At 31.5% G+C, this 23051-nt stretch overlaps 2 long non-coding RNA genes across 4 annotated transcripts; one reads left to right on the plus strand and one right to left on the minus strand.

Moving 5' to 3' along the window:
• Nucleotides 1–1357: 1357 nt before the first annotated feature.
• Nucleotides 1358–19366, plus strand: LOC105317879 (uncharacterized). Of its 3 annotated transcripts, none has more exons than XR_010712757.1 (5): nt 1358–1549; nt 3361–3438; nt 10005–10156; nt 17012–17089; nt 18059–19366. It is a non-coding gene; the product is annotated as an uncharacterized lncRNA (long non-coding RNA). The 3 variants fall into 3 exon arrangements; XR_010712756.1 differs by lacking the exon at nt 1358–1549 and adding an exon at nt 2369–2536 and having other exon boundaries at nt 18059–19365; XR_010712758.1 differs by lacking the exons at nt 1358–1549; nt 17012–17089; nt 18059–19366 and adding exons at nt 2372–2536; nt 11488–11562; nt 11946–13007.
• A 1235-nt stretch (nt 19367–20601) lies between these two features.
• Nucleotides 20602–21566, minus strand: LOC105317880 (uncharacterized). The gene is made up of 3 exons (XR_010712759.1): nt 21389–21566; nt 21169–21259; nt 20602–20820 (listed from the first exon to the last, which is right to left on the minus strand). It is a non-coding gene; the product is annotated as an uncharacterized lncRNA (long non-coding RNA).
• Between the last annotated feature and the right edge of the window lie 1485 nt (nt 21567–23051).

Raw genomic sequence — 23051 nt, forward strand, 5'->3', positions numbered from 1 at the left:
TTTCATTCTTCTAATAAGTATAACATGTATCACTTGAATATTACATTTTAACTAGTGAAAAAACAAAATCAGATATTTTTTTTTCACTAATACATACTATTTAGATACGGGTAGGTTATTTTTTTCATTGAAATAAATAAGTTAGTTTGGATACAAAAATATCTTTGTTGTATACAAACAACTCTTTTAGAAAGAAATTATTGATAATGAAAATACACTGAGCAGAATCAATTTCTTGTTAAAGTTGTTAATAAATAAAATCAGTAAAATATTACATCGTTTTGTTAAAGTTCAATATCATATTTAAAGGCGCGTTGGCTGTCGAAATGTAAACATAAGAACCATTTTCACACAAATCCTTCTATAAATACATATTACTCAAGATTGGGAAATATATTGGCAATGATATCACCCTTTGCCTTGAACCAGTTCCAAATAGTTCTGCAAATAGTGCATCTATATTACTATTGTTGTAATTGTACGCTTTAAAAAGACATACGAAGCTTTAATCTAAAATGTTTTTGTATTTGTTTACAACAGATGTTGTTAAAACAGAGAACGATTGTGACTGCATTTTTAAAACCTTATAAAACCTAATCAAGTCTTATTTTTATTTGATTGAATTAATGAAATATCGAACTTAACACATTACAAATTTCCTTAAAAGCAAAAAAAATTACGGTTGATTCCGATAGTCTTAAAACCCTTGCCATCGAATAAACTCACTTAATTTCTCAGTTCACATCGCTTCAGTTATGAGACTTTATTGTGATTGGCTTCGGCCGATCACAGTTGTGTACATATGAGGCATACGGCAATTGTTTCTATTTGCGCACGCATTACGGCTTGCACTATTTTTGTCTATGCCTTGCCATTTCGGAAATCAACAAAACGGTGCTACATATAGATCATTGCATGTAGCGTAATGCTTAGCACTACATTAACAAAGCTGACCAATGATATTACATGCCGAGCATAAGAGCATAAATAATAGTCATCAACATTACCTGCATAATGGAGCACATGGCTCAGTGTCACAAACGTTAGGCCAGTATCCCAGTGGTCGCTGGTTTAAGCCTTGCAGTTGTCACTAGATGTTGTGTGTTATACCCTTAGGCAAGGCACTTTATATATTGCCTCAGTTGTCCACACAGCTGAAATTGGGTACGAACATACGCTGGAAGTTAACCTGTGTCCTATTCCTGTGGAATCAGTGACTCTCATCCGTTTAACACCACGGAAACCGGGAATATATACCGGTCTCATATTACCAGCATTAAATTAAATATCTGCAAGTAAACATTTTTGCGTATATTATTTTTTGTCAACATTTACTCTTATTTTTTCTAACAGAAATAAGTCGTCAAATGTTGAACTTGTCACAATAACTACCGACTTAGCGTTGAAAGGTTAAAAAGTTCTCATAATAGCTAAGGAAGTGGGAAGAAAAAGGTACAGTACGACAAAAGGGAAAGCTAACAGAAAGGGCTATCAAACAGATTTCGCTATAGCTATGGAAAACACAGGAATAGTTGGTGATGGGATTTTGGTAAGAAGCCTTCTTTCAACAATAACGATCAATTGTGGATGTACAAACAAAAGAGTTATGCTGTATTATTTATGAAATACACACCATTCAAGCCCTCGATATGTCAATTTATTAGGATACATGATCATGCATTTCTTATCATATCTTTACATTCATTTTCTCCTGTATTTATGAAGCAAACCGATAGTAATTCACAGCGCTATTGAAACTGGCAGAACTGATATCAACACGATCGAGTTCTAAACAGTTTATAAATCGGTCGAAACCTCCAGCAACCTAACAAAAATCACGGACTAACAAAATAATTATGATGATGCCAGAATCAAATTCCAATAAAGAAAACTTGGCTCTTTCTTCTATCTAACGTGCTGATGTACATCAACAAAAGTTAACGTACTTTAACCTATTTTTTATGATTAATTTATGTAAATAAAACATTTAAATTCTATTTTTAATGATTCATGTCGACTATGAAGGTAACGGTCATTGCAAAAAATAACTACATAACCCGCTAACGTGGGTTATTTATTTTATATGCAACGTCGCTACTTTTAAATCCCACATGAATTGCCAAAGATAGCATTTGATATTGTAATATGTTTATTATTCTCCAAATCAAGACCACATCTTATGTGCATACATAGAATACATGATCATGCATTTATAATCATATTGAGTTTGAAATGTATGTGTATACTCTGTAATAGAAAACTAAATAGCATCCAAGTATACCTCGACAACACCAAATGCATGACATTACATAGTAATACCGTGTCTATTTTACTTTTGATTTATCCTCAATGTGGTGATGAGGAACTGGTCGATTTACAATGAGTCGTTATTCACGTAAAGTATTCTACTGTTAGAAGTCAAGATGAGTGTACTGATTTCGAATCCATCTCAGTCTTGGCATTTGTCTAGTCTGTAATGTTCGTCGTCTTCGTTTATGGGAGTTTCTTTGCATAAAATGAGTTCTTGAAACTGATGGTAAGACTTGACATTTATGATTTAACAAACATTGTATATTAAAGTACAATTAACATTGAAAAATCTTTAATTTCCAAATTTACTATTGTTACGTGTATAAAACGTTAATCAGTATTGTTCTACCAAAAGAAAAATTAAACGCTGGTAGATTTTCGAAATAATATATATTCTTATTCAGTGTAGTATTTGTTCAGTTCTCTCCAACCTCAACCTACGTGTGAAATAAAGCATTCACTTTTCAAATATAACGTCACGTCTAACATTTAAAAATAGCATGTCATGCGCTGTGAATACAACTTCAATACACGTGTTTAGTATGACGACCAATGCACATAAATTGAAAAATGCTGAAAAACTATAATAGATACCATATCTTAAATGTGTTGACCATAGATGCCAACAAAATCAATTCAACTCAAGTAGTTTAAGACTATAAGTGTTTTCGGATTATCATTCAGTTTTTCTTAAACTGAATCAAAAATACGTAACGTTTAGAATATTCATAGAGAAAAGTCAGACTAGAATATTTTTTTTTTCATAAATTGTTGCCTGAAATCTATATATTTGTATCTATTTATCTACACTGCACTTTATATAAACTGCATTTAAATTTTCAAATATTTTCTCATCTATGGTGTTAACATTTTGAAACATTTTTTGAAATAATAAATAACACTACAATCGAAATTCTATAGCTCAAAATATCATCTGTGGATTAATTTTTACAATGAGTAAACGCCATCCTAATGATGCTACTTGCATGTGTATATCATTGTGTGTGAGCGTTTTCCCCGACAATATATTTTGTTTTTGAACATTTTTAGAAACCTTTGGTAATGTCAACAAAATATAATAAAGCAGAGAAAACAGATATGATGAAATGGTGCAATGATATCAGAAAGGTAGGGGAATTCCAGAAAAGTCACATTAAAACGAATTAATAATATTATTTATCAAAACAATATCATTTACTTGAAATGCCATTGAAATTCGTAAATTCAAGAAAAAGGAAAAGTTTAAAAAAACTTTGAAACGCTATTCCAGCAGGGCTTTTTTGATTATTTAGGAGGGACAAACAATTGAACTTTAATCAAACCAATACAATTAAAACTTACATAAGCTGAATTTTACAGAGCATTTTGTCTTGGATAGTCTAAATTGACATTTAAGGCAGACGCAGTGGCTTTCGTGTCTGGGTTTTTTTTTACACAGCGTGATAAATTTCGGTCATAGTTTTGTAGGGATCAATGATCATTTAAGATGACATGTATTTGATTTAAAATATTGTACAAGAATGATATAGTGGCTTCAGTACAAATATATTGCTCATAGTTTTCAAAAGGAAAGAAAAACCATAAGTATATGTCAAAAAAAAAAAACTTGGCGGAAAATTAATTGCAGGAAGGGGGGAGGGTTCTACTGCACTTGTTTCTACGGAAGTGCAAGCTAAGACAAAAAAACTGATATTTTTGATACAGTTTGAATGAGTATATCCTTTTCAGTTACTGTCAGATTATGTTTATTTGGTATATTCGATTTTTTCAAATGTTTGCAGAAATAAAACAACTTGTAAAACTAACTCTAACAAAATAGGGATATACATGTCCAAGAGACTTTCAAACAAAGACGAACTGGTCAATTTTGATAAACTATGTCTTTGTTGGTTTTTTGTTTTGTTCTGTTTTGTTTGGTTTGGTTTGGTGGGTTTATTTTTGCTAGCAAAATATATTACTCTTCGTAAATGTTGAATAAAAATAGTATGTAAACCGTATAACTTTTGAGACATTTCCCAAAATATAAAATATTGTGAATTTTTGGAACCCAGTGTGAAGATTAGAATTACTGTAACATTTTTTTGTATATTTTCATTTAACAACTATTATTAGATTTTATTAAATTATAATCTCAAAAAGTATTTGGTACAAAATTTAATAAATAATGAGATCATGCTCACAGTGTTAAAAAATGCCTGTTGAATTTTTTGGACCTTGTATGCTGATGCTCAATGTAGGAAATCAAACTTGCAAATGCATAAATATTTTGGTCTCTGCAGTAACTTAATAACTAAGTTGTTTTGACTGTTCAAATTATAAAAAAAAGTTTGATTTTACACACACTTTTAAAACACTGGGTCTACCTTAAGGCAGAAATGTTGGTAAAAAAAACCATTCATTCAACGTAAAACGAGTTGTTTTTGTATGATTTGACCGTTGTTAACAGCTCATCATAAATTTAAAGATAATGCGTTTTTTTATTTGCAGAGCTGCACATTTGGTTTCGTGGTCCTCCTTATATTAATGGCAGTCACAGTTCTCTCCATCCTCTGTACTATTCTCTTCGGGGAGGATATTTATAAAAGTCTTTTTCAGTAAATGATATATTAGTATTTTGCGATAGAAACCTGATTTTTGGCGACAAACCTTCGAAACTCGGGCTTTCAATATATGTTTTTTTTCTTTAAACAAAGCGTGCCGAAAATTGCAGTTTTTATCGCATGCGAATAAAAATTGGTCAACAGTTTCATAATATGAGGTACCTGTATGTTCCATATATTTAAAATCTTGCCTCTTTGTACATGTATATGCATGACTCAATTGCCGACGATGATGAATACAAACATTTGGTGCAACCATTATCTCATGTTACATGTATCACTGGCTGACATCTGAAAGATGTCGACTGACATCATTAGGCATTGAGTTTGACTGGTATTTCTGGTTTTATTTCAACACTATTATTATGTATAAGTGTATTCAGTCAAAAAGATATTCATGGCATTCTCGTTCAAAAATTTGAATACCCAAACTACTTCTTATCATTTTATATGAAATGCGAAGAAATGCTAGATTTTTGACATAAATCCGTCTTGACCATCTATACCCGGAAAATCTTATAGTCCATTTATGAAGTCATAGTAAATAAAGTACTATAAAGACAATACTTGCCCATTCTAACTAGATCCTAACCTTAAACAGACATGTCAAGTATACATTTTGCTGTTCTAAAAATGAATATATTATATAAATAGTGCCTGTTTGGGAGGTAATAGATGAAATTGATACTCCGAGTAAACCATTGACAACCGACGCGAAGCGGAGGTTGACAATGGTTTTCGAGGGGTGTCAATTTCAACTGTTATCCTCCCAAGCAGGCACTGTTTATTTTATTTTATTACCTAATCAAAGGTATTTTGTTGTTTTATTACAAATATTATATCTGCGTCTATTTTGAACTGCCGGTCAATAGACTGTGATTTATTAGGCCGCCGGTCAATATACTTCGATCTATTGGACCTCCGGTCAATAGACTGCGATCTATTGGACCGCCGGTCAATAGACTGCGATCTATTGGACCGGCAACGTATTTCAGAACGCGTGTATGTTAAGATTCCCGATTGATTTCACAGCGATGTTTAGGAAGTATTTTTCTGTGCATCATACGTTGTGACTTCATAATTTACTTAAGAAATGAAGATAATAATTTTTTCTATTGATCGACGTATCAAAGAAAAAATTTGCTACGCGCTTTGATGAAAAAGTTTCCCGGTCAATTTTTTCTTTGATACGTCGATCAATAGAAAAATTATCGTCATTTCTTATCATTTAAAAAAACATTTTGAAATAAAAATATGTGAAGTGTCATTGATCAAAAATGTATATAATGTAAATGAAGCGGCGCGTATGAGTACAAAACAACAACAGCAACAATATTCAAAATGGATGCGCCTTCAGCTGATGCAGAGCTATTTAGCTGAATTTAATGGATTAAACACAAATAGTGAGTTAAAATCTGAACCGACTGAATTGAAAACGAGAAGAAAATACATGCGATAGCTTGTGATATTATTCACTGTGCAGAAAGATTCGTAATAAAACTGGTTTTCATGTGAGATCGCTGGAATATGCAACTGGACATTGCCATCCAAGGAGAGGCGATTGTAGACGAAATGAGTTGATATATCGACAAAGAATAGTATGTTTAAGCGACTTTTGTAAACATTGTTTTAACTAGATAGCCAGTGATTTACTTAAATGGTTTATCTTGGAATGCACCGAAAGAGTTGATGCATTACAAGGGCTTTGCTTTACGATGCTTATTCTGATGACGATCATGTACGTGTGTAAATTTACAAATCATTGTTACCAAATTTGAACAGCAGCGTTACCGTGAAAGTGTATAAGCCTGTGTGTTCGTTATAATTAATCTGGAAAAGGAACAGCCAGCCTTGCAGTAATGTTGATTGATCTCAAGCAGACGAAATCGTGGGAAGACGCTTAATTTTCTATTTCGTGAATCAAGTAATATGTTTTGTTTATTTTTGAATGTTAAATGTTCAAGTTTTTATGTTTATAAAGTTGTATTTTGTTTGCTGACAATAAAACAGACACAACTTTACATTTTGTTTACAGTGTTTATTTGGAAATTCCCGTTCTATAAATAGTGTTAGATCAGAACAGTTGAGAAAAGTAGATCCGGCGTTGTTTTATTGATGCAGGTATCAAAGAAATTTTTCGACCAATCAAAAGCGCCAATATCTCATCAAACGAATAAATATTAAATATTTTTGACGTCACTGTCTTCATCCTTTCGTTAGTTCTCAGGGATTGTATCGTAACGTTACGCTGTTTTTAGTACTTGGTGAAACAAAAACCTATGTTTTCAATATTAAGTATCAAATATTCAACAGTTTTAAAGCCTCATATAAGGCAAACGACTATTTATAATCAAATGGGTTGGAGACTCCCCCTTCTATGTGTAAACTAATATTAAGTGGAGATGTTTTTATGCATGCAACAGGTTTGACGCATGTAAAAGATGGGGAGAAAAATCTCTGTATATTGCATAATGGCACGAAAACCATCTGTAATATGCAAATTGTAAACCCTGAAAACTAACTAGAAAAAGAAATTAGGTAATAAAACAATTATTTAACGCCTGAACAGTCAATAGAGCAGAATTTTTTCCACTGGTGCAGGGAACAGCTCAGTATGATCTAATGCCCTCGGCCGTTGGCCTCGGGCAATAGATCATACTGAGCTGTTCCCTGCACCTCGGGAAAAATATTCTGGTCTATTGACTGCTCAAGCATTAAATAATTGTATAATATTGAATGTCTTAATTTTAGAGAATTTTTTACTGCTTTACGTGAATTCTACGGCGAACAGTACGCGCATAATTTACGCACATGAAACAATTTGATGTTACCCGTTACTAAGTGTGTTGCTAACGCTGAGGGTAATAGAACGGATTATCAAGTGCTTCTAAACCAATCAGATTTCAGTTTTTAACATGAAAGTATCATAAAAAGTTTTATGACATTTTGTATTTGGTTTGCTGTATGTGTTATCAATTTTAAGATTGTTGATTTTACTTTTCTGTGAAGTGTTTTATAGCTTTGGTTGATAGAGAAAGACTGATTCTGAGTGGATTCTGATTGGACCATCAGGACCATCATGAATATTAACCAATGAAATTAAGTTTAACATTTTCTATCACAATGGCCGGTCTGGTCAAAAGTTGATGTGGCTGCAGAATAAAAGTTCAGTTTGGAGAGTATTTAAAGAATATTATCGGAATTTAAGGATGTAAGTAGCGTGTGTTTGATGAGAGATTTTAAAAGATTAGTGCAAATGTTTCTCGACTTGTTGCAATACTGCTGTTGTCATAGGCAAAATCCCATCGTGAGCCCTGGACCAGTAAATGTCCGAGTATGAAAAATACATGCATATTGCAAATGTTATAAAAAATAATTGATTTATTAGGCTTTTGAAGCAAGCTGGCAGTTTTTTTTATCTGGGTCAGAGTTCGACCCCTTTCTTTATTTATGGTTACATTGAAATCAATGTTAAAACGGGCTTGGCCCCTGTGAATATTTGATAAAAAAAAAAAGCGTTATAGATTTTAGTCCTCAGAATATACAATAAACTGTATATATTATGTCTTCATATAAAACATCTTCAATTTTCATAAAGGACCAGAGGTTGCATCGAAACCGAAAGAGTTTATTTTAAAAAAACTAGAATTTTTTATTTGGCCGTTAACATTTTTTTCAACAATGGAACAGAAACCACCGCTCTGGTCGATGACCTGCCGTTCTAATAATCAAATAATACATATGACTCATCTAATGGCTACTGTCCAAATCGAATTGGTATGGTAATAAATTATCATTTTTAATGCAAACAAAACAGACTTAGATATTCATGAAAATACACTTTCATATATCTATGTCTAATGCAAATGAGTTAAAATACTACAGTACTACATTTTTTCCATATACAAAAAAATAACGGTTCGCATGTGCATAAAAATGTAAACATTAACACCAGTTTGACACAAATACTTCTTTAAATCAATTCTTTGTCAATTATTTGAATAATGCTTTACCCTTTACATTGAACCAAAATCAACGGTGCATCTGTAGTATATCAGATTTAAAGCGATATTGCCAAGTTTTAGTTTAAAATGATTAACGTTTTATTTGCATTTGTGTTTGGTGTCGATGGTAGATGTTAAAACGGAAGGTAGATTTTAAACGGAACGCGTTTGTGAGTACGTTTTAGATTATTGCATTTCCTTTCACTTTCTATTGTATTGCATTTATAAAATTCTGTAGTATACTACAATATATAGGGTATGAACTAATGTATAAGGCTATCAGCACATGAAATAAAGAAGTACGGGCAAACCCTTCTCCTTTTTCTTTGCATGAGCATTTTCATAAGAAACAAGCAAAGGTACATGTATAGAAGATGTTACTTCCTGATGGCACAAGAACTGCTAATGATTTTAGAATTGCATGCAAAAGAATACAACTTTTCCCCCCAAAATATAAAATACCCTAATGTGTTTATTTGATTTGTAATTGAATTGATGAATTGTCGAGTACATTTAGGATTCAATTCGAGAAAAACAAAGGCATAATAATGCAATTCTCTAATCCTAAAATATAAGCACAATAAAATGAACACACTTTTTCATCTCGCAATACTTCTGTTCTGAGTCTTTTTTTCTTTTGACATCAATATCATACGAATATGGCTGCTATCGGTCTTCCTTTGGTTAGTATTATTTCATCGGGCTGATTGATACGGCGCGTACTATGAAAACGGGTCTATATTATATGATATTTATTAAAACAACTGCTCTTTAACTTAAAATTTACGACTTTCTTATTAATACATGTACCTGTAATGATATAATTTTTGCATTAGCTACTATTAATCATACAATGATCTGTTTGATAACAATTAAAGCACATGTGTCTATAACAAAATTTTATGTAAATTGAGGGAAAGGGGGGGGATAGTATAATTAAATACGAGCATTGTGCAATAGCTGCGTTTTTTAATTAAGAACCAAAAGTATTTTTAAACTGTTGTTTTTTTCCTAAATATTTGAATTTTCCTGTAATTTTCTTTGTAACAAACATTTTTAACTTGCTACACCTCTCTACCTTTATAATTAGGTGTGAAAAGGTAGAGTTGAAAACTAAAAGTTCTCGTAATGGCCGAGGAAAATAGAGGGAGGGGATACTGCCCGACATACGGTGAAGGCAATGACAGTCGTCAATTAGATGTGGCTATAACGATGGTAAACAAAGAAACACCAGAGAATAAAGTAGGAAACTTTCATTATTTGTACTGAATACATTTCGTTTAAAATGATACTTTTATTACTTATTAGGTCTTTACACCACAGTGTAAAGGCCAATTGATATTGTTCTGTTTATTAAATCTCATTCTTGCTATCTTTCTTACTTTTCTTTTATAAGCGAAGTAAATTTTTGGTTCGCGACATATCGAAAAGCTTTTAAGTGCAAAGGATGCATTTGAGACATCACTAGACCATTCCCCCTGCATATTGAAAACACCGGACGTTTCGAAGTCATCGTTGCGTTCGCCCTAAAGTTTGTTATCGCTACTCCTTTAAAGCCGTGACCCTTGAGCTCAACAAATATTTAAGGATGTTAACAGTGTGACGAGTTTTTGCAGATCACCGAACGACAAATGGTTTCGCAGTTTCCGATCTGAGAAACTGTCCAAGGAGTTTTTTGAGATTTTGCTTGCAATACTTTGCTTTGAAAATATTCGTAGGAATCTAAAGAAAGTATTTGATCATTTAATGCAATATAATTTGAAACCAAAGACGAGGAAAAGGAAGTCTACTATCGTTTAAAAGAAAAAAATTAAAAAGATTCAAAGACGTTTGTCCTGTTAAAAATAATAGTGACTCACGAAGCGAATATTAATACTGCCACACACAAGGCGAATGTACTTCTGTTGCACGACAATCGTAAGACACAAGTACAGTTCCATCGCGCGTTGCATGCAGTAATATGTCTCCAAATAAAACCGCATATAACATCATTTCTTGCTTCAGTTCTCTTTTATTGCTGTACGAGTTGATCAGCCACGGAAGCCAAGAACAACAAAACCCGTAACACACGCACGTTCACCGAATACATACGAATAGTTTACCAGAGGCTTAATGTTCTGCAGTTGACACATTTGTGAATAACCAGAATATGGTCATGAGATCCTTTTACAATGAGTGTATATTCAAATTAAGAAGTCTGCAGTTGGATGAAGAATTAGTAATGTTGCAGTTTAATCTTGAAAATCTACTCGCCTTGGCCCTTCTCTAGTTCATGTCGTTTTTCTTTGGATTTGAAAGTTTAATTATTTGTATAAAATGAAATATCACGTGTGGAATATTCGTACCTTCATTTTGATGATAAGCAAAAACAGTATGTTTCTACCAAAGTGCAGATAACTCGTAAGAAAATTATGTTGTATACCGACTGGACATTTCGAAACTCATGATATAAACTGCTTAATGATTGAATAAAATCTACGATCAGCTGTGAAAAAATCAGCTATCAAAGTCCAACATCTGTGCTTTATTTATATATATTAGTTAATACTTAAAGTTCACTTATCAATTTTCAGATTCCCTTGATGCCAAAACATTCTAATGAAGCAGAGAAACCACACTGGAGGAAATGGTGCAATGAGATTAAAAAGGTAGAAAAATTCAAAGAGTTAAATACTCATAAAACTACAGCAAAGCACCATACTTTTGTATTAAATGGTCATTCAAAAAAAAACAACTGCAATGTGTATATAACAAAATAAATGTAAATGTAATATATAAATTCTAAAATTCCAAAAAATGTAAGTGAACCGTCAAAACAGGAGAAACTTGTGGGATATGAAAAATGTAATGATTTGTCTTCTTTTTTTAATTAATGTTTATTATATATATATATATATATATATATATATATATATATATATATATATATATATATATATATATATATATATATATATAAAGGAATTATTTTTGAAGGCATGCTGCAGCTCATCATGACGTCGTAAAGTACTGGTTTTTCTTTTATTTACAGAAACGTATATATGCGGTCCCCCTGTTTTTGATTGTAGCCGCAGCTCTATCCATTCTATTTTTGGTTTTTTTTGGGGAGGGTATTTTTAAAAGCCTCTTCAATAAATGAAACACTAAAATTAACAGAGAAGGACATAACATTTTCATATCTGTCTTGTTTATCTCTTTTTTGCAGTTTATAGCGGATTAATGTTTTGTTAAATTGTATACAATTGTAATATTTTTTATCATTGTAAACCAGAGTTGTAAGAGAGATAAAGTGATTTTTGGCGAACGATTTTCGAAACTGGGCCCTTTCATGTACTGTTTATCTTATGTCAATGGTCGTATTTGTCACAATTTCGGGAGTGGGAAAAAAATTCGCGATTTTTTCCCGCATTTTTATCAACTTTTTGTTAACACTTTTGTATTAATATGTACCTTACTTTGTATATACATGTTTTGTTAAATCAAACCTGTTTGTTGATGTCTCGATTGCAAACTATGCATATAATGAAAACAATCATTTTGTGTTACCAATAATTCCTGCTCACCACTAAAAAATATCACAAAGCAGCATATTTCCTTTATGACGTATCATTCTGTGTCAGTGATGTTTCAAAATTATGTTGACTTATCACAAAAAAAAACAACCACAGGAGCGTGTTAATTACTTACTTGTGTTGAGTAAAACGAATGAACTGAACATTTAATAGTCATGCCTTTCTTTGCATCATTTACTAGAGCTAAGAAATAAACCTGCAAATATCTAACATTTAAGATGTAAAAGGTTCTCAATGACTGTATAGCTTGGTTAAAAGAGTATATGGAAACATTATTTTCGAGACATCAACCATAATGACATTCATTTAATGTGTCTAGCACAAAAAATACATTCTAAATGCACTTCACTAGATATGATGTGTCCAGTATTTATTTTGCTGTTCAATGATGAAATATTTCAAGTAACTGTTTCATATTACTTCATTTTGAATTTGTTTAAATACGTCATTCATATTTAGTTAACTTTTCGTTTGTTTGTTTTTTGTATTTTTCTTTATTGTAGCATTAATTGAATGCAGATTTCCACTATAAACAACTTTTATTTATATATATATATATATATATATATATATATATATATATATATATATATATATATATATATATATATATATATAATAAACATATATATATAATAAACACAAACATTGCAATAACTGTATTCCACCTGTATCTCAAGCGACTGTGTAGTGCGCGGCCAGTGCGCTAGGTTCCGTTCGTCATCGAAAGCAAGGTTTTTGTCTTGCCTAGATGGCGGAGTGGGTAGCGCGGTGGCCGCTCACTGCTAGGAGAATGGGTTCCAGAGGTCGTGAGTTCAAGCCTCGGTCGGGGCGGAGGTGGAGCTCCAACAAAAGTGAATTTCCTTATATATATATATATATATATATATATATATATATATATATAAATATATATTTGGGGTCTGAACTTGATTTAATTAGAATTAATATATTTGGGGTCTGAACTTGATTTAATTAGAATTAATCAAGTGCATGGCGCTTTCGACCACAAGGATTATTTTTTGCATAAATTATCTAATCAATCACATCATTGATTACATCAGTAATGGGAGTTATGGATTATTTTAGTTGCAAAATATTATGGCATAAAGAATCAAATATTCATAATTTTATGATTAATTTTATAAACTTATTAATTATTGTTATATAATCATCTATTGTCATTTTCCTGATTATTTCAAACCGAATTTGGTTAAATAATAAAGTCGTAAAAGTGGCAGAGTGCAACATACCTATTTGTTATGTGATGTTTTACTGTACAAAGATGGAGGGCTCAGTTGGTTCAATTTCGAGCAGATAGAGGTTAATTATTTCATGAATATGCGTGGAATAATGCTATATGCAGTAATTGTCTATTTCGAACATTATCAATTATATATATATATATATATATATATATATATATATAGATATAGATATAGATATATATATATAGATATATATATAGATATATAGATATATATTGGTTTAAGCATAAAACAATCTATTCTGTGTAAGAAAGAGTGAAGAAGTCCTGCAAGTCCTCGTTTCCCGTACAGAGGTATTTAAATCAATCTTTCGAAGATTCATTATTCGAAATAGCAGCTGTTCATTTAATAGTGCTGACAACTGTCAAATTTCATAAGGGTGATGTATTTTTCATTCATTAAATACATGTCTCTTCATTCACGTATAATATTACAACTAAACAAAAGCAACTACATTGGATGTTTCGTCACATTTATGCATATTGTGATAAATGCGAATCAGAGACAGGAACGTATTTTAACTTTGTTACAAAGAAATAAAAAACATTATAAACATTTTTTTCAATAAACAACTTCTTATAGAAAAATTCAAAAACTAAATTGATAATAATAAAAGTTGTTAATATATGAAATGAGTAAAAATCATGTACTTTATGTTGAGGCACACAAAAAATACCAGACACGTATGCAGGTTATATGTAAACATTAAAATCGATTTGGCACAAATACAGCTATAAATACATCCGATTCATTAATAGGTAAATATTTGATAGGTGGTTCGTTCATAATGCTATTGTTTCATTCGATTCATATGTATGCATCGAAACCGAAACCAAAGTTCTGAGGAGTCATCCATCAAAATATTTGCTGTTTGAATATAATATGTTCAATGTACGACAACTGTACCAATTGAAATGGGGGTTAATTCTTTTTTATTTCATTTATATAATTTATGCAACTACAAGAAATATTGCAACAAATCAAAATCAAAACAAAATCAGATGTTACTTTAAATGTATGCATATTGTAATAAATGCAAATCAGAGAAATGTAATTTTGGATTTAAAAAAAAGTTTGTTCTGATATTAAAGTATGAGTTTTACACAAAAAACCTTTTGAAAAACTATATTAAGATTCCTACAGAGACATTCGAGAATCAAACTTGTCAGTATATGATCTGAAATAAAATCAAACTTTTTGTTGAGGTATACAAAAAAATACATATGCAGGTTATATGTAAACTTTAAAATCAATTTGACACAATTCTATGAATGCATTCGATTCATCAATGGGACACAGATGTTGCAATTGTTGCGTAAAGTTTAAGTTTGAAAAGTTTCATATTCATGCGTAAACACCTATTTAAAGTTTAAGAGAAGCATCTTTTTTCAATTATTTGCTATTCAATAAAATACGTTCAATGAGCGACAACTGTTCATTAAATGTTTGTATACTTCTTTCCCATAATCTATGCTGCTTTACATAATTGCCACCTGGTACCACGTGTGCCGAAGGATAACGACCTGACACCTGAATCGGTGTTTCAGGAACATCAAGGAGATGTTTCAGGGTCTGCCCTTCATCAGAAGTCCAACCCGGCTTCATTTTAATTGTACACAATAAAAATGTGCATCAGTCCGAGCAGACCGTTTTTAAATAAGCAAGATATTTTATGTATTACCATTTGTATGGAATAGTTGTTCTAAATCTCATTCATCTTTCTAATTCATGTTCTTAGTTTTTTACTATAATCTGTCTGAAGCTTCAACATCTTTACTCAGCAAAGTTTTGAAATTTATTACCACATCTTGGACGCGCTTTATATAACAGAATCTGTTACGTAGCTATAATGGATGGGCAAAAAAGTAAGATGTAGGATACTCTTCCATACATATGATATGTAAATGCATATGACACAAAACTGCATCCCTTACATATCAATACACACTACAACCCTGGCAACATATCAAACACGGTCTTGGAAAATTATCTCTATGCAAACAGAATGGACCTGTGTAAAAATTATTTTCGCGAGCTGCCTTGTCAATACTTCAAATTGAGTCGATAATTATCATATAAAAGGCGGACTAATATAGTAAGCACTTACAAAGACAAAGTAAGTACGAAGACATTGCAATTTTTTATGTTTGATCTGTGACTGAATCGATGAATTATCATATGCATTAAGGATCATTTTCTTTGAAGGATAACAATTCTAGTAAGTTGGATTTTAATAATCTTAAAACTATTGCTACAGTTTGAACATGTTGTTGCCTCGGGCTGATACATTATTATGAATGAAAAAAGTAAAGTAAGGAGGGGGTAGGCGAGAGTTAAAAAATAGTTATGGAAATTACCTGCAGCGTGGTTCACATGGCTTAGTTGTCATATGCGATAGGCCAGTAACCCAAAGGACGCTGGTTCGAACCCTGTTGTGGTCATTTAATGTAAACAAGGCACTTAAGCTACACTGTCTCCGTCCACCCAATTGATACGTGTATAAAACGTTCATCATTATTGTGTTACCAAAAGAAAAACATACTATGATATTGGATGGTTATCATAAAAATTAAACGCTGGTTTATTTTTGAAATAATATATATTCTTATTCAATGCAATATTTGTTCAGTTCTCTCCAACCTCAACCTACGTGTTAAGTAAAGCATTCACTTATCAACTGTAACGTCACGTCTAACATTTAAAAATAGCATGCCATGCGCTGTGAATACAACTGCAATACGCGTGTTTCGTATGGCGACCAATGCAAACAAATTGAAAAATACTGAAAAACTATAATAGATACCATATCTCAAATGTGTTGACCATAGATGCCAACAGAATCAATTCAACACAAGTAGTTTAGGACTATAAATGTTTTCGTGTTATCATTCAGTTTTTGTTAAACTGAATCAAAAATAGGTAACGTTTAGAATATTTCTGGCGGAAAGTCAGACTAGAATATTTTTTTTATAAATTGTTGCCGAAATCTATATATTTGTATCTATTTATCTACACTGCCCTCTATATAAACCGTATATAATTTTTCAAATATTTTCTCATCTATGGTGTTAACGTTTTGAACCATTTTTGGAAATCATTAATACTACTACAATTGAAATTTTATAACATAAACTATCATCTGTGGATGAATGTTTACAATGAGTAAACGCCATCCTAATATAACGATGCTACTTGTATGTGTATATCGTGTGTGAGCGATTTTACTGACAATATATTTTGTTTTTGAACACTTGTAGAAATCTATAGTAATGTCACCCAAATATAATGAAGCAGAGAAAGCAGACATGATGCAAAGGTGCAATGATATCAGAAAGGTAGGGAAATTCCAAGAAAGTCACATTAAAACGTATTAATGATGTTATTTATCAAAACAATTTCATTTACTGAAATGCCATTGAAATTTGTAAATCCAAGAAAAGGGAAAATATTTTACAAGAATGAAAAAGTGGCTTTAGTACAAATATATTGCTCATAGTTATCATTTTTTCAAAAGGAATGGAAAACCATTAGTATGTCAAAAAGACTTTGCGGAAAATAAATTGATAGAAGAGTGGGGGAGGGGTACTTCTGCACTTGTTTCTACAGTAGTGTCATCTAAGACAAAAAATTGATATTTATGATACAGTTTGAATAACTATATCCATTTTAGTGACCGTCAGATTATGTCTAATGGAATATTTGAATTTTTTTAAATGTATGCAAAAAAAACAAACTTGTAAAACTAACTCAAACAATATGGGGGTATACAAGTTCAAGAGAATATCAATACTAGCTTGTCAATTGTGAAAAGGTATGTTTTTTGTGGGGGGGGGGGGGGGGGGGGTTTACAGTTATTGTTAGCAAAATATATTACTCTTCATTATTAGACTATTATACTATCATTAGATTTTCTTAAGTTATAACTTAAAATAATGTATTTCGGTGCGTTATTTAATAAATTATGTGATCATGCTAAGGCTGTTGAATTATTTGGACCTTGTAAACTTATGCTTACTGTAGGAAGTCAAACGTCCAAAGGCATAGATATTTTGAAAGTTTATAAGTTGTTTTAACTGTTCATTTTTTTTAAAAAAGTTTGATTTGACACACATTTTAAAACACTGGGTCTACCTTTAGGCAGAGATTTATGTAAAAAATATTTTTTATCGTGTTTATGAATACAAATTCATTCAAAGTAAAACGAGTTATTTTTGTATGTTTTTGAACGTTGTTTTTCATCAAATGTAATTTTTAGATAACAGCTCATCATAAATTAAAAATTAATGCGTTTTTTCTATTTACAGAGCTGCACATTTGGTTTCATGGTCCTCCTTATATTAGTGGCAGTCACAGTTCTCTCCATCCTCTGTACTATTCTCTTCGGGGAGGATATTTATAAAAGTCTTTTCAGTAAATGATATTCTAGTATTTTGCGATTGAAACCATTTATTTGATGACTGACTTTCAAAACTTGGGCTTTTAATATATGTTTTTTTCTTTAAATCAAATAATGCATTGGTCACGGGAAAAGCGTGTCGAAAATTGCGGTTTTTATTGCATGCGAATAAAAATTGGTCAACAGTTTCATAATACGAGGTACCTGTATGTTCCATATATTTAAAATTTTGCCTCTTTGTACATATATGCATGACTCATTTGCCGACGATGAGGAATACAAACATTTGGTGCAACCATTATCTCATGTTACATGTATCACTGGCTGACATCTGAAAGATGTCGACTGACATCATTATGCATTGAGTTTGACTGGTGTTCCTGGTTTTATGACAACACTATTATTATGTGAAATATGTTAACATATCAGCAAAGAAAGAAACGTATTTACTAGGAATGTGTTGTGAATGTATGAGTGAAATTTTCATTTGATATTTGTGCATTACTTAACTTTTTTATTTAAATCAAAGATCAAAATCTACTCAATTAAAGAAAGTTTGTTTTAAATAAAAGATATGATCATGAATTTCAAACATGGCGCTAAATTTCTACATAGTGTGGTCTTAAATGATGCATCAGAAGATCATTTTACAACAAATACCGGTTAAGTGTAAAGTGTAATTTTCAACGAAATATGAAGAACGTCATTAACATTAGTTTAAAACACAAGAGTTTTTTCAACGTCAGGCAAACTTAATCCATTCATTTTAAAAGATACTGATTGCATATTCGTTTTAAAATTAGAATACCCAAACCACTTTTTTTATCATTTTATATGAAATGCGAAGCAATGCTAGATTTTTTTTACATAATTCCATCTTGACCATTTATACCCGGAAAATCTTATTAGACCATTTATGATCCCATGATAAATAAAGTACCATAAAGACAATACTAACTCATTCTATTTAGATCCTAACCTTAAACAGACATGTCAAGTATTCATTTTGTTGTTCTACAAATGAATATAAAAAGTTTTATGACATTTTGTATTTGGTTTGCTGTTATCAGTTTTAAGATTGTTGATTTTATTTTTTCTGTGAAGTGTTTTATATCTTTGGTTGATAGAGTGCAGAGTCATGATAAGCTATACACTGGATCATCGTAATTGGTTGAGTTTTTTGTTTCAATGTACTAGCTAAAAACAAAAATCTAAGTTTGTTTTATCTTATAGCTGTAAATACATTAGTGCAATCTGTCATGTGCTACTTTTATCATTTTTTTTGTATCATATCTTGAACGCAAAATGATCTGGTGCAATTTTACGATGTAATTGGTTGTTATTGTTAACCAGCAGATATTATGCGTGGTCTTTACATTTTGATCCTTTTAATGTTGCATTTCATAAAAAGGTTAAATGGCATTACCTTGTAAAGTTGAATGTTTTTAAAGCCCAGATATTTTTTAGATAAAGATTAATAAGCATAAAGAAAGATATTCCGATTATTACTACTTTACCGATTAAATAAAATATATGAAACTTTGTTTAAATTTTTAATTTCATTTACCGGTTATATCTTGATAAGAAAAACCGGATTTGTTAAACTTAACACTGTTCCAGATAATTACATGTATGCCAGTGCCAAGGTGGCAGTTTTGCACTCGCTTAAGGTGCAGTTTCAGATAAATTCATATTTACCAAATGATAGATTGACCATCGTCTAGAGATTATATATCCACTTTTGTTTTAAAACTGTGTCATCTGATAGGTGAGATATTTACCTTTAAAAATTAACATATAGAAAAATGATAATTCCTATAAGATAAAGTGATTCTCTTACAGGAAATATTTACAATCCTATAGGATTTTCTAAAAATCCAAAAGGAATATTTCCTATAGAGAATGGTATTTCCTGTAGGAATTATATTTAGACAGGTAGTTTTTGGATTAAATTAGGATTTCCTATCGGATTTTATCAAATCCTGTCGGAATTGAAATTCCTATAAGAATTTCTTGCATTACCTATTTTCCTGTATGAATTTATTTTTGAAAGGTAAATATCTCACCTGACAGATGTTATACCATGATAACAAAGTTGGTTGTGAACTCTTCAAGCAATGGTCTATCATATGGCATATTTGATTTTTTCCACACATGTATATAGCTTAGACAGGTGCAAAAATGCCACCTTGGCTTTGGCATAATTATCTGGCACAGTGTATCTTGCATGACAACGTAAGCTTAATAATCATAAGTTGATCCCTAGAATATAGCGGAGGTGCTTTTAAATACCTTGAGAACGCCATTATCAAAAAGAAGAACTTGAAGTTGCTAAAACTTTTGATAACATCGGTAACATAGCAATACGAATTGTAGTTGTGGTGTTCAAATGTGCATCATGATGTCATAATGCCAACATCTACATGTAGCAAAAGCATTCGATTTGTTGATATTCTTTTTATTTCGTCGACAGTTTTATTTCAAACAACTCATCAATATGACTGAAGCTATCAATAGATCAACACAAACTGAGTTATTCTAAAAGGGTTGCTATTTAGTGTCGCTAATTCGTATTGCACGATAGATTCCGTTTCTCCCGTACAGGAATCGTGTCCCATTGTTTTGTGTATTCACAAGAGTTTGTTGTAAGTTTAAGCCCATCTTTACTTCCTACAACAGATTAAATGACCTTTTAAATGAAATGTGGGGATAATAACGAACAGTGTTCCAAAATCAAATGTCCAAATGAAAAATACAAAACAGGATCAGGTGCCATAGAGAAGTGAGCATCCTTTGCTCACCGGTCACATCCGTAAAACAATTTTCATATCATTGATATATTTTTTAAACATTTAACGCTGCTTTGGCGTTTAGTTGCTCTACGTTATTTTTGTGGATTTCATATTAAACATACATGACATTTTTTTCTATTCAATTTTCAACTGAATTTTTAAGAGAATATTTACGACACCAAAAATAAATTTCCTTTTTTAAAATTTAAGATAATACATGTTTTACCGGATATGACGAAAGTCGGTCCATATCACAACAATAAGCCACATAGTTCGCTTGCTTCTACCCTGATATACCATGGTCGTGTTCCTTGCCACTAAATTTCATAATCCAAATATTTTGAGATTGTAAAAACTGTGCACAGTTCAAAAGTGTTTCTTTTTTTATTATCATTATAGGACATTGTTGCTTTATAACTAATTCACCTTGGCTAACATTTCCTTACCTTGTAAATCTGCTCTACATACACTGTATAAATCCTTAATCCTGATGAGCGGCCCCGTTCGGTATCCCTTACCCGACCACGAATAGCTGTATTAATATAAGTTTACAGAATTTTATAACTGGATACAAATATCAGGAAAAAAATGAAATGCATATAGAAGAAAGGGGAACAAGATAAAGCAATTTATACCCATTTGGTTAAGTCGTAAAATCCAACTTCAAATTTATTTTTTTCCAATTAGATATATTTGATGTTATAATACAAGTTTGCAAAAGGACAATTTCTACCTATTTTTTCAGTTTTGAATATTTTAACCAAATGATAAGAAAAAAATTAAACCCTAAAATTTTTGTGGTATCGAACCCATAATCTAAAACTATAGTTCCATAAGGTAACCTTATGTCAGGGCTGCGTTCAAGATCGTAGCTGCTACGCAGGGCTACGTAGTTGAACGGTAAGCTAGCCTAGCCGCTACGTAGATATTCGTAGCCTAAATATTTTATGCTAAGCATCAAATTTAAGATGGCCACCTTAGTTACTACTTTGTAACAAACATGAAATTATTTTACTTTAGTTTGTGATATTTTGTTCATCCTTTAATTTATAATGATTTTTAACATGCATATTTTCGCTTGAAATTAACAAATTATGTCGATGTATTTAGTCTTTAGTTGAATATTTCCAATTTCAAATCTAAGACCTAACGTCGGGCTAACCTGGCGGTCCGTTCAATAGACCTAGATATCTACGACCTAGCGGCTAGGCTAGCTGCTACGATCTTGAACGCAGCCCTGGTGCCATAACCGCTATACCATTTCGGTCACAACAAAATTCGTGTTTAAATGCTATATTCGACTTTGGACATGAATCTATGGACTTTAAAAAAAAAAAATGTTCAATTGTTGACATACAAAATGACATTTTTAAAGAATAGTGGGTCAACTCTCCACTTTTTAGCTCACCTGAGCTGAAAGCTCAAGTGAGCTTTTCTGATCACATTTTGTTTGTCGTCCGTATGTCCGACCGTCTGTAATCTTCTTTTTTTTTTTTACATTTTAAACTTCTTTTCTAAAACCGCTTGGCCAATTTTCACAAAGCATCCTTATGGTAAGGCAATTAAAAATTGCAGAAATAAAAGGCCGGTTTGCATTCAAAGCCCATGGGCCACATCGCTCACCTGAGGAACAATATGTATGATAAAATCAGCTTAATGGAATCATATTACAAACTATCTAGACAATGTTGTATAATACATGTCGATCCTGTATAAATAAAATCCATCACCCCCCCCCCCCCCCCCCCCCCTGGATTTTCTTATGTTTATAATCAAGTCCCTTTTCTAACAGGATGATTTTATAGTCATATCACGCATTGCAGTTCTAAAAAAGATCCTTAACAATTTTTTATATATATGTCAAACTGCTTGCAAATAAGTAAACCATATGTGATAATATTACAGTTTTTGTGAATAATTAAAATGTTTTCCTTTGTACTATTGGATCCCCAATGTGGCCCAACCCTATTCTTCAAGGTTTTGTTTTAAGCGAATTTGAATCTACACTATCTGAAGTTGCTTCCACTAAAGTTACAGCTTTTCTAAGAAGAAATTTTTTATAGATTTCTCTCTATATATTCCTGTAAAAATGTACATGTACTTTCCATT

This window comes from Magallana gigas, chromosome 4 (genome assembly GCF_963853765.1).
Source record: "Magallana gigas chromosome 4, xbMagGiga1.1, whole genome shotgun sequence".
In the NCBI taxonomy this organism is placed as follows: Eukaryota; Metazoa; Mollusca; class Bivalvia; order Ostreida; family Ostreidae; genus Magallana; species Magallana gigas.